This window comes from Diceros bicornis, chromosome 25 (assembly GCF_020826845.1).
Source record: "Diceros bicornis minor isolate mBicDic1 chromosome 25, mDicBic1.mat.cur, whole genome shotgun sequence".
Lineage (NCBI taxonomy): Eukaryota > Metazoa > Chordata > Mammalia > Perissodactyla > Rhinocerotidae > Diceros > Diceros bicornis.
Genome location: NC_080764.1, coordinates 13,337,343 through 13,355,005, shown reverse-complemented (window position 1 = coordinate 13,355,005; position 17,663 = coordinate 13,337,343). Strand labels below are relative to the sequence as shown.

Genomic DNA, 17,663 nt, shown 5'->3' with positions numbered 1-17,663 from the left:
GTTTAAAATATCACAAAAATGTAAACATGCTTGTTTGATTTTTAACTTTTGGAACAAAACAGAGCATTTAAATATGAGAACTAAATATACCTGTTGCCAACCAATATATGAATTAAAGTACAACGGAAGAAGTTGGGAGGTGAAGCACTGAGGGAGGAGAAGGAGGATTAATATCCTCATTTTACAAAGTGAGGAGTCAAGAAATACTGGCTGCAGTTGAGGGCATGAGAAATAAAGGTGTAAGTGAATTACTTACAACTACAAAGGTTTCTAATAGAGGATAAAAAATAAGTGATAAAATGATATTAGGAGAAGGTGGAGAGGGGATATAAGAAAAAGTATAAAATTAAGTGTAATCCTTCTCTATCCTGCTAGGAAGTAAATTAATAATATCCAATTTTAAAAATCAAGAAAAAGAAAAATGCGATAGCTAATAATTATTAGCTGTGGTTGATGACCACTTGCTTTGCACCAGGCACCGTTCTAAGTGCTTGGTTATATTAACTCATTTTTAGTTCTCACAATGACTCTGTAAGAATGGAAATGGAAGCTCAGAGAAGTTAAGTAATTTATCCAAAGCAGTCAGCTAGTGCCAGAGCCAGAATTCTAATCCAGGCTTCCTCTCTCCAGAGTACACACTCTCACACTATTCTATCTCCCAATGTAAGAATATTATTTAAAGATGACTGATTAACCACCTAAAGAAGAAACCAAAAATTAAAAGCAATTGCTTTTAATTGGGAAGCGGGTCAGCAGAGTCCTCTGTGCTAATTGATTTGTTTTAACGATATGCACTTAATATTTTGATTTTTGTTTTAATTTTAAGAAAGCAGAAGTCCCTTTATAGTAGTTAGTAACTGCTAAACACAATAATGGGTTGGTTTCTGGCACGACCACCTGAAAGATGACAGAAGCAGTTGGATCCAGTGCCAGTAAGAAATAAGCCTGACTCCTGGGGTGACAACTGTCAGTGTAGGAGAAACCTGAGTGGTTGATGACACTAAGTTCTCTAAGGAAAGTAGGGATGATGACACATGTTGAACTAGAATAATCTGAGTGAACTCTAACCTTAATCAGATTTATTTTCCAGCAACACTTTGCCCACTCACATATGCACCCATGAGCTTTTCTCCACTCAAAGGAAGCAAGACTGTTTGGATGGGAGCTTAATTCCACAGGTCTGCAATATCTGCTATTCCAGAGACAAGGATGCTTTCAAAGATGTTCAGAGCAGTTTCCACTGGTAAGTCCTAAGAAATTACATAGAATCATAATAATAATTGATAATGATTATATGATCATGTTTAATTGGGCCAAGTTGAGTTTACAAAAGGCTATGAGTTCGTAATAATGTTCAAATGAGAAGAGTTGAGACAAAGTGTACAAAAGATGGTAAATATAAAGGGTTAAAAAAGGAAGTTGTGGAGGCAGCCCTGATGGCCTAGCTGTTAAAGTTCTGCGCATTCAATTTGGTGGCACAGATTCAGTTCCTGAGCAAGGAACCACACCATTCCTCCGACAGAAGAACTCACAACTATACACAAGTGTTAACTGGGGCTTTGGTGGACAACAAACAAAGAAGGAAATTGTAATACAAAGAGGAGTTAGTATAGTGGGGAATGTTTAATTGTTAATTGATTTTAATAAGAAGGGGAGTCTTAATATATATGGGCATTTTCTTTCTATGTATTTATGTGACTGTTTATAAGGGACTGAGAGAGAAAAAAACAACAGCCCCTGACATCTGGAAGCTGACCTGGCACTCACCACTAGGCAGTGCTCTTCTCCTATTGGACATAAATGATCTCACAGACACCAGCCTCAGACAGGGCCACTCTGACACCATGACACCATGAGACAGAGCAAGGGCACTTCATAATTTTGTCTAAGCAGAGACAAAAACAACGTCTCTGTGCCACCCACAAAACACCAAACCCTCCTTCCCTTGGCCGAAAAAGATGACTGTTTCTTTATCAATTATAGCTTTGTGCTCATTCTGATCTCCCCTCTACATAGACTAGATTGAGACTTCCATTGATATATTTGCCCCCACTTTCTGCAGCACCCAATCTAGAGTGGGCCCCGTTTCCTCAGAGCCTCCCCTAAATCACCCAACCAAAGCCCAAATCCTAGAATCGGTTCTTCCTAACACCCTCCTACTGAGATGCTCGTGGGTCTTCCTCACTAAGTAAAAAACCCAACTTATTCACTATAGGAGTGTCCCTGGTGGCCTAAGGCTGGAGGGCACTGACAGGATGGATGCGGGTATATACTGCTTCTACTGTGGAAGGAGGAAAGAATAAACAGAGGCAGCTGGCAGGTAACGAAGGCAGGCTCAGGAAGGGTGGGGACGGCCCCAAGCAGGTTCCTTTCTCTTTCCACGCACTGTTGCTCAGTCATTCCACAGCACTGAGCCATTTCTGGCTGCTGATCTTTGCTCTCAAACTTGATCTTAACAACACAGTGGTTCCCATGGCCTTTGATGCTTTTTTGCCCACCAGCTCCACTGCAATTCCACCCTCCTCCAGAGCCACTGGCCTCCGCCTCAACCCGGCTGCCTCTCATATTTCGCCTAACATCAGGTATGTGTTTTCTGGGCACCTCTGCCGTGAGGGGTGACTGTATGACTCAGTCCTGGCCAACAAGACACAAGGGGAAGTCAGCTGAGAGGGTCTTGGGGGCTTCCAGCTATAAGGGAAAGTGTAAGAGGAGAGCTAGCTGGCCCCTTCCTCCTTCTCCTGCTTCAAATGCTGCATGACCCTGTGACCCAGGGCAGCCTATGGAAATCCTGAAACACGAGGCCCAAGAGCTGACACAGAGAGCCAAAGGAGGAGTGTGCAGGCAGAAAGAGCTGGATCCTGGAGGACACCAAACATTTGTAAATGGGTCTGCACCCTCCATCTCATCCTTCCCATCCTTCTCCGCCGTCCTTGCCTGGCCCTCACCCTAGTCTTGGGCCTCAGCTGGGTGTTGATGCTGACACTGTTCCTGGCTGCTTGATTAGTACACAAGGTGTCCTCCTTGGCTAGTCGCTGACGGTTCAATTCCCGGAAAGGCTGTTAGTAGGGGAAGGGAGGACCCTGGAGGCAGCCTGCCCCGGCCCAAATGCATGGCCCACACAGGGAGCCCTCCATCCCCATCAGCTCTGCTGAGTGCTCAGGACACAGCAGGACAGAGATTCTCACCAAAGCATCTACTCCAAGTGGCTGCAGGGACAGGAAAGGAGGAGTTAAGACAGGATCAAGTTCAAACTCCTTAGCCCAGAGCAGTCAGGAGGGCCTGGCTGACTGCCCTGAACTCCTATCTTCCTCCCCTCTCCCTGCCTCCACATCGCCTTGGTCCAGGCACCTCGAGGACTCCCAGCTTCCTTGTCTCTGACTACACCCAGCCTCCAGGCCTCTGCTCAGGCTGCTCCCTCCCCCTGGCGTGCCTTCCCCACCTTCCGCACCAGGTGAAAGTTGACCTGTCCTTAGAGGCCCAGCTCCAAAGCTACCTCCTCCTGTTGGCTCCCCCAGTGACTCTCCAGGTTCCCTGGAATGTTCCACTTTCCTGGTTGTAGTTCTATTTGTGTTAAGGTTCTCCAGCTGTCTGTCTCCTCCATTGGACTCTGAGCACCCCAGCAGGAGCCCTGTCTATTCTCGCTGCACCTCCTGTCCCAGTGCCTCCAGGGGTTCCCTCCACCTCCTGGACACATCCTGGCTAAAATCTGAGGTAGGCGCCATTACTCAGACATGAAACAACCAGCCTCTCCATGACACAGCACAGCCCCAATTTCACTCACAGCTGAGTACTTCCATCTGTTTTTCTTGTTTATCTTGATGAGAAGCTCTTTCTGACAGAGAAGAAATAAGACCAAGACTCAGTTTTCATGCAATTTACCTCCCTGATTTAATGTACTTTCGACAGTTCTATCAGATTTCTGAGTTTCCATTTATTTCTTCATGGCTCCTACTCCAGTCATAACATTTTTACATGAGAAGAAAGAGGAAGAGAGAACTGAAGTAAAGCATGGGTCCCAGCTACAATCTGAATCATGCCCAAGCCTTGAGCAGGACAGTCCAAAGCCTCCCCTCCCCCAGGGGACCGGGCCCAGGTCTGGACATCCCGCCCAGCTCCCTGCAGCCTCCTCCCATCCTGTTCAAGAGCTGCTGCGGGAGCTTTGGGGGGATGAGGGAGAGTCATTTCCCTACCACTCTGGAGGCTCCTTTGAAGGCACAAAAAAAAGTGTGGTTTCTTTCCCAGTGCAGTAGGTACCCATTAAATATGTCCTGTATTAAAAGGAAAAGGAGGAAGAGGAGGAGGAGGACAAGGGGGAGGAGGAGAAGAAGGAGGACAAAGAAAAAGCTTCTACCAAAATATAAGTAAATAAATCCCAAAAGTATCTAAATGTAAACCAGAAGGGAAAAACTACAAATGTACTGGAAGAAATGTTAAAAATAATGTTGAGCTGAGGAAACCTTTCTACTCAAGATACTTTCTAAACAAAATCCTAGAAGCCATAAAGGGAAAGTTTGGTCTATTTGACCTCTTAAAAATTAAAAATTGCACCAAAGCAATCCTGAGGAAAAGGAAGAAACCTGGAGGTGTCACAATCTCTGACTTCAAAATATACTACAAAGCTGTGGTAATCCAAACAGCACACTACTGGCAGAAAAACAGACACACAGATCACTGAAAGACAATTGAGAGCCCAGAAATAAACCATACATCTATGGACAGCTAACAAAGGAACCAAGAATATACAGTGGAAAAAGGAAAGTCTCTTCAATAAATGGTGTTGGAAAACTGGCCAGCCACATGCAAAAGAATGAAAGTAGACCCTTATCTTACACCATACACAAAAATTAACTCAAATGGGTTAAAGGCTTAGAATATAAGACCTGAAACCATAAAACTCCTAAAATAAAATACAGGCAGCACACACTTTGACGTCAGAATTAGCAGTATCATTTTGAATACCATGTCTACTCAGGCAAGGGAAACAAAAGAAAAAATAAACAAATGGGACTACATCAGACTGTAAAGCTCCTGCAAGGCGAAGGAAACCAGGAACAAAATGAAAAGACAACCCACCAACTGGGAGAAAATATTTTGCAAATCGTATATCAGACAAGGGGTTAATTTCCAAAATATACAAAGAATTCATACAACTCAACAACAAAAAAACAAACGACCAGATCCAAAAAAGGGCGGAGGATATGAATAGACATCTTTCCAAAGAGGAAATACAGATGGCCAACAAGCACACGAAAAGATGTTCAACATCACTAATTATTAGGGAAATACAAATCAAAACTACAATGAAATATCCCCTAACACCAGTTAGAATGGCTGTAATTACCAACACAATAAATAAATGTTGAGAGGATGTGGAGAGAAGGGAACCCTCATACACTGCTGGTAGGAATGCAAACTTGTGAAGCCACTATGGAAAACAGTATGGAGATTTATAAAAAAATTAAAAATAGAAATTTCATATGATCCACCTATCCCATTGCTGGGTATTTGTCCAAAGAACATGAAATAAACAATTCAAAGAGATTTCTGCACCCCTCTGTTCATTGCAGCATTATTCATGATCGCCATGACGTGGAAGCAACACAAGTGCCCATCAATACACGAATGGGTAAAGAAGATGTGGTGTGTGTATATATACTACACACTCGGCCATTAAAAAACTACTCAGCCATTAAAAAAAGCCATTTCTGACAACACAAATGGACCTTGAGGGTATTATGCTATGCGAAATAAGAAAAAAAGAGAAGACAAACACCATATAATTTCACTCATATGTGGAAGATAAACAAACAAATGGATAAGGAGAAGAGATTAGTGGTTACCAGAGGGGAAGGCAGTGGGTGGGGGGAGCATAAGGGGGCACATATATATGGGGATGGATTAAAACTAGACTATTGGTGGTAAACGTGAGCAGTCTATACAGAAACTGACATAAAATAATGTATCCTGAAATTTACACAATGTTATAAGCCAATATGACCTCAATAAAATAATTTAAAAAAAATTAAAATTGCAAAAAGCACCATAAACCAAGTCAGAATACAATGAGAGACCAGGAGACACTATTTGCAATACTTATGGCAGACAAAAGGAGATGATGCACAATACACAAGAGATCCCACAAATCAACAGGAAAAGTCTGAAGCCAATTTTTAAAATATGGATAAGAGATATGAACAAATCATTCCTGGGGAAGTGACTTGCCCAGCTCTTGGTAGGCAGAGCGGAGGTCAACACCAGGCCTTCTGATGCTGGTATTTAAGGGGTGAAATGTGATGTTAATAGTTCATAAGTTTCCAGGTTTGAATCGGCCTGTACAGACACAGTGATCAGGGCTCACACTCTACAGTTACACTCACACGCCTACAGTTTGGTTTTTCATTTTAAGATTACACAACTAGACATATTCTGCAATGTGTCCCTCTCACTCCCTACATCTGGTGTGGCCTCAGTTTCCCCACAGGGCCTGGCACTGAGCAGGCACTCAGAAACAGGGGCGGGGGGTGAAACAACCCTGATCCCCCGTATCTCATAATCCTCGGCCCCCTCAGCCTCAGCAGCAGCACTCTGGGGGCAGCTCAGGGCGGCCAGGCCACAAGCACGAGAGGCTCCGACTCACCTGCCCTCCTCCACCTCCTCTGCTTCCTCCAAATTTCCCAAAGGGACGAGCACCCCCACATCCACCTCTTTCTGGGGTCACCTGCTCATGTCTCAGAGAGTCCAGAACCCGAGCTGAGTCGGGGGACCTGTGTGAACTCATCTGAGCAGTTTCTCCTCCCTCTCCACTGTTTAGGGGCACAGGGGGATGGAGGAAGCAGTCAGACAAACCTGGGTTCAAATCCGGGCTCTGCCACTGCTTAACCTCTGACCTTGGGCCCATGACCCAAACTTTCTGTGCTTTGATTTTCCCTCATCTATAAAATGGTGACAACAACCCTTCTCTTAGAGAGTTGTTGTGTGGATGGGAGATGGGCAGGGGGTGGGGGGAGCGGGGTCCAACCTTCCCCAGCTTACCAAGGAATCCTTCTCTGGCTGAGTGTGAACAAGATCCAGTTGTTCTCAGCTGTGCAGATCCAGTCGTCAGCTGTGTGTCTGTGCAATAACCAGACACATCCTCCAAGTGCAGATATACTTGGGGACCCAAAAGGGAAAGTGCAAGTCACTCCTCTGAGCAGCTCATGATCAAAGAAACATATTGCTAGGCACCACCCTGCTATTCCTGCCCTCCTGGCTGACTCCCTTAAAGGAGTAACCCCAGATCTGACATTTCAGGTCATTCTAGGCTCAGCCCTCCTGTCTTGGGCTTCTGGAAGGAAGACCTGCCATGGCAGACTGTGGGACCCTCAGCAAATTACTCCCCCCACTGGTGAGCTTGTCCCCAGCCCTCCTCCTTTGTTCCACCAGAGTGCCTGCTTTATGCAGCTTTGTGTCACCAGCAATTGGCACACACCAGATGCTCATTGCGTACTTGGGGTATTGGTGCTGTTGAATGCCATGTTGTGCGGCTTCTAGACTTTTGCTTACATAGGTCCTTCTGCCAGGAGGATCTGCTTATTTTTTGTTGCCGTTATTGGCTTCAACTGGATCCCGACTCCTAGTGACCCGGTGTGTAGCAGAGCAGAACCCTGGCCGGTCTTTTTGCCCCATCCTCCTACCTTCGGCCCTACATCAGATGATGCTCTGCTGCTATTCATAGGGTTGTCTTGGCCAATTTGTTCAGAAGTGGATGGTCAGGTCCTTACTCCTACTTTGCCTAGTCTGGAAGCCCTGCTGAAACCTGTCCACCATGGATGACCCTGCTCTTAATTGAAATTCCAGTGCCATAGCTTTCAGCATCACAGCAACAAGCAACTACCACAGTAAGAAAACCCAGAGATGGGTAGTGTGGTTCCCTGACAGGACACGAACCTGGGCCACGGCAGTAGGTGCTGAATCTTAACCAGTAGACCACCAGGGCTGGCTGCTTCCTCCTCTGACAAGCCTTCCAGCATCCTCCCTGGCAGAGTCCACTGTCTCCTGCTCTGATCCCATGGAAACTGGGAGAGGGGACTAAGCCCACTGCTCAGCTACTGTGTTCGGTCTGAACCTGATCAAACACCCTTTTGATCAGGTCTCTCTCTGGACTTGTCCCTGATGGCAGGGACAGCACCAGTGCCTTTGGCTCCTGGTGACTCGCCTAAGGAGGCCCATCCTTGGTGGTCAATGCCATTTGGATGGACGCAGAACTTCATGGGAGGGAGATGGGAGAATGCTGCTGTTTTGTTTGCTGGTTTATTTCTCCTCGGTTATAGATCTTTTTCTCTCTGAACGGACACTTTTATAGGGAGGCAAGTGTCATGACAACTCAGAAAAGTCTGAAAACAAAGTGAGTCCTGTTTCCTGCTTGGTTCCTGAGCAGAGCAGCCACCACCGATGGAGGGCTGAGTGTGAGCCAGCACTGTGCTGGCAGCTTCCATGTGTTGCTTATTTCATTCTCCCATCAGCTCTAGGAGCTATCAACTCCATTTTACAGATAAGGAAACTGAGAGGAAAAGGTCTAACACTTGTAAGTCATGCAGCTGCACTGCTGTTGGACTTTCCTGCTTTGCCCCAGGCAGAAGGGGCTGGGAGGGGCCTGGACCACAGAGGCCAACCTGACCCTTCCATCGGGGCCTGTTTCCTCCCAGACAGATGTCCATGGGGCATCATGGCCACCTCCTGCCAGCTTTAGAGGAGGGACAGAAGACTGCTGGGTATTGTGACACAAAAATCACACACTAGAGTGTGGTCTTATAATAAGCCCGTAAAGTGGGCCAGGAACATGATCTGATTTTGCCAATGGGGAAGCTGAGGTGAGGGGAGAGGCAGTGGCTTCCATTCAGCAACTCAGGGGAGGAGCCACGACTCAAACACTTGTTTAAAGTTGTTTTTTGTCCACTTCTCCTTGTTTAATGCTATTTTGTCTCATTTTTCAGTAATCTCCCTTCCTCTTGATTCCTCTCCCTTTCGCTCACATGACTTTGCACTACAGACAGACAAAACCACAGTGAGATGCAGAACTCAAATATCCGCACGAGCTCTGGTCCTGTTCTCACAAGGATCCTCTGTCAGGCATGCAGAATGGACTCCAGAAGGACATTCGTGGACTCGTTGAGCACAGTCTCATGGTGGAACGTCCAGGGTGGCAGCTCCAGGGACAGGAGCTGACCCCCATTTGGAGATGCTAAAGACCCAGTGAGTGTAAAATGGTGACCCCCAATATCACAAGAAAGGTCACTCAGGATGACTACAGCTCCAGAGTTGGGGTCTTGGCCAAAATCTTCAGTCAAGAAGCAATTTCAGCCCACTGTGAAGGCAACACCCACTCAATGGGAAAGTAACCCAAAAATTGCTCAGGAAGGTGTCTGTCAGATGCCACCAGCATCACCTGGTGCAGGCTGGAAGAGTCAGCAGCCAGAGGCACAGGGCCACCCCCCCCACCTGCCCATGCCCCACCCAGTCTCTTTCCATCCCATGGGGAGGTGTGCTTGGCTCAGACATGCTGCACATGATAAGTTCAAGAATAGGGACCCCACCTGCTTGTTGTCTTCCCTTTTTACAGGGACAGTGGGAGTGGGTAGAGAGCTTCAAACTGAACATGTGTCAATGGGGACTTCTGAAGTCATCAGAGTGGTTAGAGGAGACAGACGTCCTAGGACTGCAGAGCACAGGGCAATTGCACTCCACGCAGACAGCACCTGCTGACCTCAGGGGACGTGGAAATGAGAGCCACTGGTCTCAACCACTCATTGCCAGGCTGCTAGCATCATCCAGTGGACAACTCTATTTGTGTTTCCTCAGGTGGTAAAACTGTGCTTTGAGAGAGTAACCACTGTCAACTTAGGAAGGTTTAGAACTAAGTATAAAGGTGACAAAATCAACCTCATAATCTTAATATTTTATGTCCAAGTCAAGACAAATATGTGTTTAATTTTGATGTACAGGTGTCCCCTACCTTTGGAAAGTCTGCGTTATGCCACTTCACTGTTATGAATGACATACAAATGACATATGGTAACTGCTTTTTTTGTTAAAAGTGAAAATCCAGTGAAGTGGCATAATGCAAACTTTCTGAAGGCAGGGAATACTCCCCTCTAAGCCATTTTGGCTTATGAAAGATTTTATAGGAACAGTGTACTTTCAGATAGTGGGGGAAACCTGTACATATAATGTTTGGGAGAATTGGACACATTCTCAGAGTTAGATTTTGGAGTCCAGTTTAAAACAGGCAACTAAGTACTTGATTTAGACTATTGATTTTACGTTGAAAGGCACTCTGCTAAATACTAAGGATGTTGCAAATAAGCTTCAGCCCAGAGAGAGGAAGCCGCCTCACATTCAGCAGATCCCAGAACAGGAGGGGTGAGGAGCGGCAGGTGGTGGTGAAGAGGGGGCTGTGAGAGCCACACCACCGGACGTCTCTTGGGCATGTGCCAGGGACACCACCAACCTCTAACCTCCTCTCATCAGGACACCAAGGAGATTCTTGTGTGATGTCACTGTTGTGCTAAAAAGTATGGCCTTAAAAACAATAGCATCTATTCACTATGGAAAACAGTATGACAGTTCCTCAAAAAATTAAATATAAAATTACCATATGATTCAGCAATTCCACCTCTGGGTATATACCCTAAAGAATTGAAAGCAGTGTCTAGAGGAAACACTTGTACACCCATATTCATAGCAGGATTATTCACAACAGCCCAAAGGTAGGAGCGACCCAGGTGTCCCTCCAATGGATAAATGGAGAAGAAAAATGTGATATATATACACAACGGACTATTATTCAGCATTAAAAAAGAAAGAAATTCTGACATAAGGTACAACATGGATGAGCCTTGAAGACATAATGCTAAGTGAAATAAACCAATCACAAAAAAGGCAAAAGCTGTATGATCCACATGTATGAGGCGCTTAGAGTAGTCAGAATCATAGAGACAGAAAGTAGAACGGTAGTTACCAGGGGCTGTGGGGAGGGGGAATGCAGAGTTAGTGTTTAATTGGGTGCAGAATTCAGTTTTGCAAGATGAAAAGAGCCACGGAGATGGATGGTCGTGAGGGTTGCACAATGTTATGAATGTACTCAATACCACTGAACTGTACATGTAAAAATGGTTAAGATGGTAAATTTCATGTTATGTACATTTTATCACAATAAAAATTTAAAAACGAAATCTTTAAAAAGGCCAAACTTTGTGAAAAAGATAACAGCACCTGAGCCCCTTACGTGTTCCAAAGTATCTTCACACACATAAATCACATAGGTTACAACTACAGTCCCGTGATGAAAACATTCATTATCCTTGTTTCACCAAACAGAAAACTAGGGTTCAGATGGGGTGAAATGACTTGCCCAAAAAGTGGGGAAGCTGGGCCAGTGTCTCTGAATTTTCTTTCATTTTGTTTTCTGGATCATGCCATTTCCCCGGAGGAAGAGAAATCATTAAAACCCTCGAGTATTCTAAACATGTAATTTTCTTCCCTAAATTCTCCCTTTTGGCTCGACACGAATCACCAAACTTCAAACATGACAAGAATTGGTTACCCAAATCTCACCTGGCCCATGACGTGAGCCTCGCAGCCTGAGTCCCTCGTGGCCATAGGCGGCTGGGTCTGGCTGGGCCCACGATGACCGCCTGTAATGGGTGCCAGATGTCAGTAGGGTCCTGAAACAGCTCCCCTCCTCCAGGGGTCCAAAAAGCTGCCCTGAGATGCCTCTGTCACAGAGTGCTGAAGACCCAAACACTGCTTCATCCAGGCCTCCCTCTCTTCCATGTCCTGGGGAATATTTGGCATCATGCAGCCCTGCTTGAATTCCCCTCCCCCAGCTTTTGCTGTGTGACTCAGTTTCCTTGCTTGTAGAAAGAGTACAAACCTGACAGTGTTACAGAGAGGACACAAGGTAGGGACTGTGCTTGGCCAAGAGCAGGTGCTCAACAGATAAGAATCAGTGTTTTCTGAGCACTCACTGTGTATGTCAGGTGCTGAGCAATCTCAGTGTCTGTGTTATGTCCTTCCATCTTCTTAATGCACCATCTAGTGTGCTCCTGTTCTTATATTCCTCATGTACATTCTCCCAGGATCACAGAGCTAGCCATGTCTTTGCTTCTTTTACTCTCCCATCCTCACCACCACCATTCAGCTCTTGAATCATAGACTTTTTAAAAGAAGTGTTATAGAGTCACAAGACCAAATAGTACAGTTGCAAAAAAATACTCCAGAAAAGTCCTGTGTACCCTTCACCTGGTATTCTCCCAATGGTTACATCTTACATGACTATAGTCATTATCAAAACCAGGAAACTGACATTGGCACAACTAACTACACTACAGACTTTACTCGGATTTCACCAGTTTTTGCACGCACTCATTTTTATGTCTTTATGACAGTTTTATGACATTTTATCACATGTACAAACTCATCGAACCATCCCGACAATCAACATACAGACTGCCCTGTCACCGAAAAGGAATTCCCTAGTGCTAACCATTTAGGGTCACACCTTCCCATGACCTCCCTAACCCCCAGCAACCACTGATCTGTTCCCATCTCTATAATTTTGGCATTTTGAGAATATTTTATAAATGAGATCATACAGTATGTAACTCTTTAAGACTGGCCTCTTTAAAAATTCTCTCAGCATATTGCCCGTGAGATCCATCCAGGTTGCTGCATGTATCAACAGTCTGTTCCCTTTTGTGGCTGAGTAATCCTAGACTCATAAAGAAGGAAAGGATCTTGGAGGCACCTCCCAACTGTACCAAGATGACCTCCAGACCCCACAAATGTGGTTCACCTCCAGGAACCAGCAGCTCCAGGCATGATACCTGCTACATGTCACTTTGCTTTCTGCAGGAAGACACTTGGGCACGGCTTCCTCCCCTTTGCCCTGTCCTTCCTCCGTCTGGCTCCCCATCACCCTCTGCCTGTCCCTTTTCAGGTTGTACTGTCTGAAACTCTTTCCTTGTCTCCTGCCATGGCTTTATTTTTTTTCAATAACATTTTAAAAACATGAGATGTACATCACAAAACATAAAATTCACCATTTTAAAGTGGCATTTAGTATATTCACTGTGTCGTGCAAGCATCACCACCACCTAGCTCCAGAACATTACTATCAACCCCCAAAACAAACCCTTACCTATTAACAGTTAGTCCCAATTCCTCCTCACCCCTTGACCTGGACCTATGGCCTCTTTACTCTCATTTCCTTCCATCTATTCCACCTGTGAAGTGGGAGTGTTAATAGGTAGGCAGAGGGTTGGGGGGGTGGCAGTCCTTGAGGTTGTCTGGTGCAAGAGCTGGACTGGGCTTGTTCAGAACTGAGTCTTAGAAACCTGTAGCGGTCACTCAATCATGGGCCACGGTGTAGGGATCTCCTGGAGGGGTGGGGGCTCCAAGGTAGGATCCTGGGTGAAGTCAATGTCAAAGCCACAGACCATCCAAGCAATAGTCAACCCAAAGGGGCTGAACAGAGAGACAGAGTGAAAGAATGAGGAGGCTAGAAGCAAAGGAAGGAGAGGAAGCCTAGAGATAGTCATTGCATTAGTTAGGATATTGATGCTGCATTGCTATAACAAAAAGTAACAAAATATTAAATATTGACTCAAACAATATAGCAGATTTATTTATTTCAGACATTAAGTCCAAGTTGGCAGGCAGTTTGGGAGTTAGGTGGCTTTGCTTCCAAAGGTTGACCAGAAGTCCAGTTATTGCTCTGCCATCCCCAGGGAGTTGTTTTTTTCCATGTGGAAGCTGGCTCTCATCCACACATTCCAGTCCAAAAGAAGGACAAAAGAGGACATGGACCTCCAGAATTTTCTCTTTAAGGACATGACCTAGAAGTTGCACGCATCATTCCCCTCACCCTTCCATTAGCCAGAATTTAGTAATGAGGCCATGTGGAGCTCCAAGGGAGGCTGGGCAGCCATGTGCCCAGCGAAAACTCGGCAGCCTCTATGATCAAAAACAAGGATGATAAAAATGATTAACATGATCCATTTTATCTTATGTATACTTTATCACAGTAAGAAAAAAAATTTTTAGAAAAGGGGAAAGAGTGATAATCTGGGGACAATTAATAGTCTCCTGCACAGTTAGCAATCCACAAAAGAGACAGCATGTTTTGGAAAAAAATGTAAAATAAAATATTACCTGGTCACTTTAGAAAAATTATTTTCAAAAAATATAGAATCAGTGTAACTTTTTGGAGTTCATCCTTCTAGACCTATTTCCACTGTGGTAATTTTAAAAACTAAATAAGAGACTGAAGCCTTTTTATCATATCACCATGGAGCAAAGTTCATTGACCAGACCCCTGCCTCATCTTCTTTCTCTCTAAATGCTCACGTAGAAGGGTGATACTGTGACATATCACCAGATGTGATCTCTCTCACTTTTTATGTATGTTTTTAATCCCATGATGGGGCATCTTTGAGCATTTCACCTAAGTCCTCCCTCACCCCAAGGGGACCACAGCCAGAAAATGAAGATAGAAATTTGTGGCTTTGGTGTTCACAACCATAGTAGGGATGCCAGATTTGGAAGTATTTGGAAAAATAAGCAATTAGGCAGAATTAGGGATGAAGAGGTCTCTAATGCCACCAATCAAAGTGTTAAAGGAGAAAGCGACAGAAGGGAAACTCCAAATTCTGTTCATAATATATACTCCAGTGTCTGACTGATCCTGTTCCCTACATGCATTAAGCAGACCAAAAGCAGTCTGAAATGAGATGTTAGCTGTTTCTCATCACAGATAAGGCAGATTTGCAATTTAAGTCTAACTAAGTTAATTGCCTGCTAATGAAAAGAAAAGCAAGCTTTCCTTGGAGGAATATAACAGAATCCATAGTCTCTTCAATGTAACATTTATAATGTCCAGGATATAATAAAAAATTACTTGACAGAGAAAGATCAAGGAAAAGATAACCCATTCTCCAAAGGAAAGTCAATCTACGGAGGCCAACGCTAAAATGATGCAGATGTTGGAATTAATAAAGGAAAACTTACAGGTAGTTATTATACCTACGCATGATGAGGTAAGGGAAAACGCCCTTGTATGAAAAGGTAGGAATTCCAGCAGAGAAACAGAAAATACAAAAAAGAAGCAAGAGAAAATTTTAGAACTGAAATGCAGAAAAACAGAAATTAAAAAACAGGAATGTTTGTATTTAGTAGCAGAATGGAGATGACAGAGGAAAAGTGAACTTAAACCCAGATTTTTAGAAATTATCCAGTATAAGGAAACAACGGAAAAAAGTTTTAAAAAATAAATAGAGTCTCATGGACCTGTGGGAAAATATCAAAAGATCTAGAGGTAATGGGTAATTGGAGAATTGGAATCCCAGGAGGAAAAAAGAGAATGGAGTAGGGAAAAAATATTTGAGGAAATAATGGCTGAAAACTTGCCAAATTTGGTGAAAGAGATAAATTTACACATTCAAAAAGAATGTGAACCTCAACACAGTAAATATAAGACAATCCCACCTAGGCCCATGATAGGAAAACTGCTGAAAACCAAAGACAAAGAAAAAGTTTTGAAAGTAGCTAAGGAAAAATAATGTATTTCATATGAGGAACAATGATACAAGCAACAGAGAACTTCTTTTCAGAAAGTGTGGAGACCAGAAGACACTGGAAAAACATCTTTCAAGGGCTGAAAGAAAATACTGTCAACCCAAAATTCTATATCCAGAAAAGATATCCTTCAAAAATGAAAGCAGAATGAAGACATTTCTAGATAAAGGAAAGCTAAAAGAATTCATTGCCTGCAGAAACATACTAGAAGCAACGGCAAAGCAAATTCCTCAGCAAAAGAGAAATGATAACAAGAGAGAGTCAAATATCCAGAGACCAATGCAAACCATCAGAAATGGTAAATATTGGAAAGGTTGTTGTTTCTTAATTTCTTTAAAATACATGTGACTGTTTAAAGCAAAAATTAAAGTACTTTCTTGGAGGGTTTATAATGTACATACATGTGACAATAATAACATGAGGGCTAGAGGAGGTGGTAAATGGGGCTATTCAGCAGCAAGATTCCATGTTTTACATGAAGTGGTAAAATAGTTACTCTAAGTAAACTGTAGAAAGTTAAGGATGTATATGGTAAGCTCTACAACACCACTAAAAAAATAATGCAAAGAGATATGGCTAAAAAGTCAATAGATAATTAAAATAAAATTCTAAAAAGTATTCAAGTAACCTAAAGGAGGCAGGAAAAGCGGAACAGATGTGTGGAAAAACAGAAAACAAACAGTAAAATGGTAGACTAAATCCAACCATATCAATAACTACACTAAAGGTTAATGGACTAAACACTCCAATTAAAAGGCAGAGATTATCAGAATAGATGAGAAACCACATGTGACTATATACTGTCTATTAGAGACATTTAAAGATTGTATAAACATATGTAAACATTAAATATAAAGACACAGATAGATTGAAAGTAAATGGATGGAAAAATATACTCCATGCAAGCAGCATAAGGAAGCAGGGATGGCTATCTTAACATCAGAAAAAATGCTTCAAGACAAAGTATATACCAAAGATAACAAGCAAAATTTCATAATGATGAAAGAGTCAATTCATTAGGAAGACATAATAATAAAAAATGTGTATGCATCTATAAAAGAACCTCAAAATACATGATGCAAAAATAGATACAAAGAAAAGGAGAAATACAAATAGAATATTCCAAACTCATAGTTGGAAAATTTAACATATTTCTTCTTAACAATTGATACATTAATAAAAACTCAGTAAAGTCATAGAGAATCTGAACAAGACTGCTAATTATCTTGAACTAACTGATATTTGTAGAACCCTACACACACCAACATCTGTACACACACTATTTTCAGGAGCACATGGTATGGTCACCAAAGTAGACCATTTGCTGGGCCATTAAACAAGTCTCAATAAATTTAAAGGATTGAAATCATGCAGAATATGCTCTCTGACAACAATTGAGTTATATTCAAAATCAATCAAAATAAGATATCTAGGAGAATCCCAAATTTTTGGCAGTGAAAAGATATACTTCTAAATGATCCATAAGTCAAAGAAGAATTCTCAAGGGAAATTTAAAATAACATACATCAAACTGAACAAAAATGAAAACACAATATATAAATATTGGTCAGATTCCCTGCTTAGAGGAATATTTATGACTGTGATAGGCTGAGTAATGGCCCCCCCAAATATGTCCATGTCCTAATCCCCAGAACCTGTGACGATTAGCTTATATGACAAAATGGACTTTGCAGATGTGATTAAGTTAAGGATCCTGAATGGGAGATTATCTTGGATTATCTGAATGGGCTCTAAATCTAATCACAAGTGTCCTTATAAAAGGGGGCAGAGAGATTTGACTACAGAAGAGAAAGTAGGCGATATTATATGAAAGCCAGATATTGGAGTGATGCAAGGAAGGGGTCACCAGCCAAAGAAGGCAGGAGTCCTCGCGAAGCTAGAAAAGGCAAGAAAAAGATTCATGGCTAGAGCCTCCAGAAAGAACCACTCCTGCTGACATCGTGACTTGAACCAGCAAAACTGATTTCCGACTTCTGACCTCCAGAACAGTAAGAGAATAAATATGTGTTGTGTTAAGCCACTAAGTTTGT

The 17,663-nt window shown here is 43.1% G+C and overlaps 1 pseudogene; it reads right to left on the bottom strand.

Annotated features, from left to right (window-relative positions):
• Window positions 1-17,663, bottom strand: part of LOC131421427 (apolipoprotein L3-like) — a 31,078-nt pseudogene that overhangs the window by 10,060 nt on the left and 3,355 nt on the right.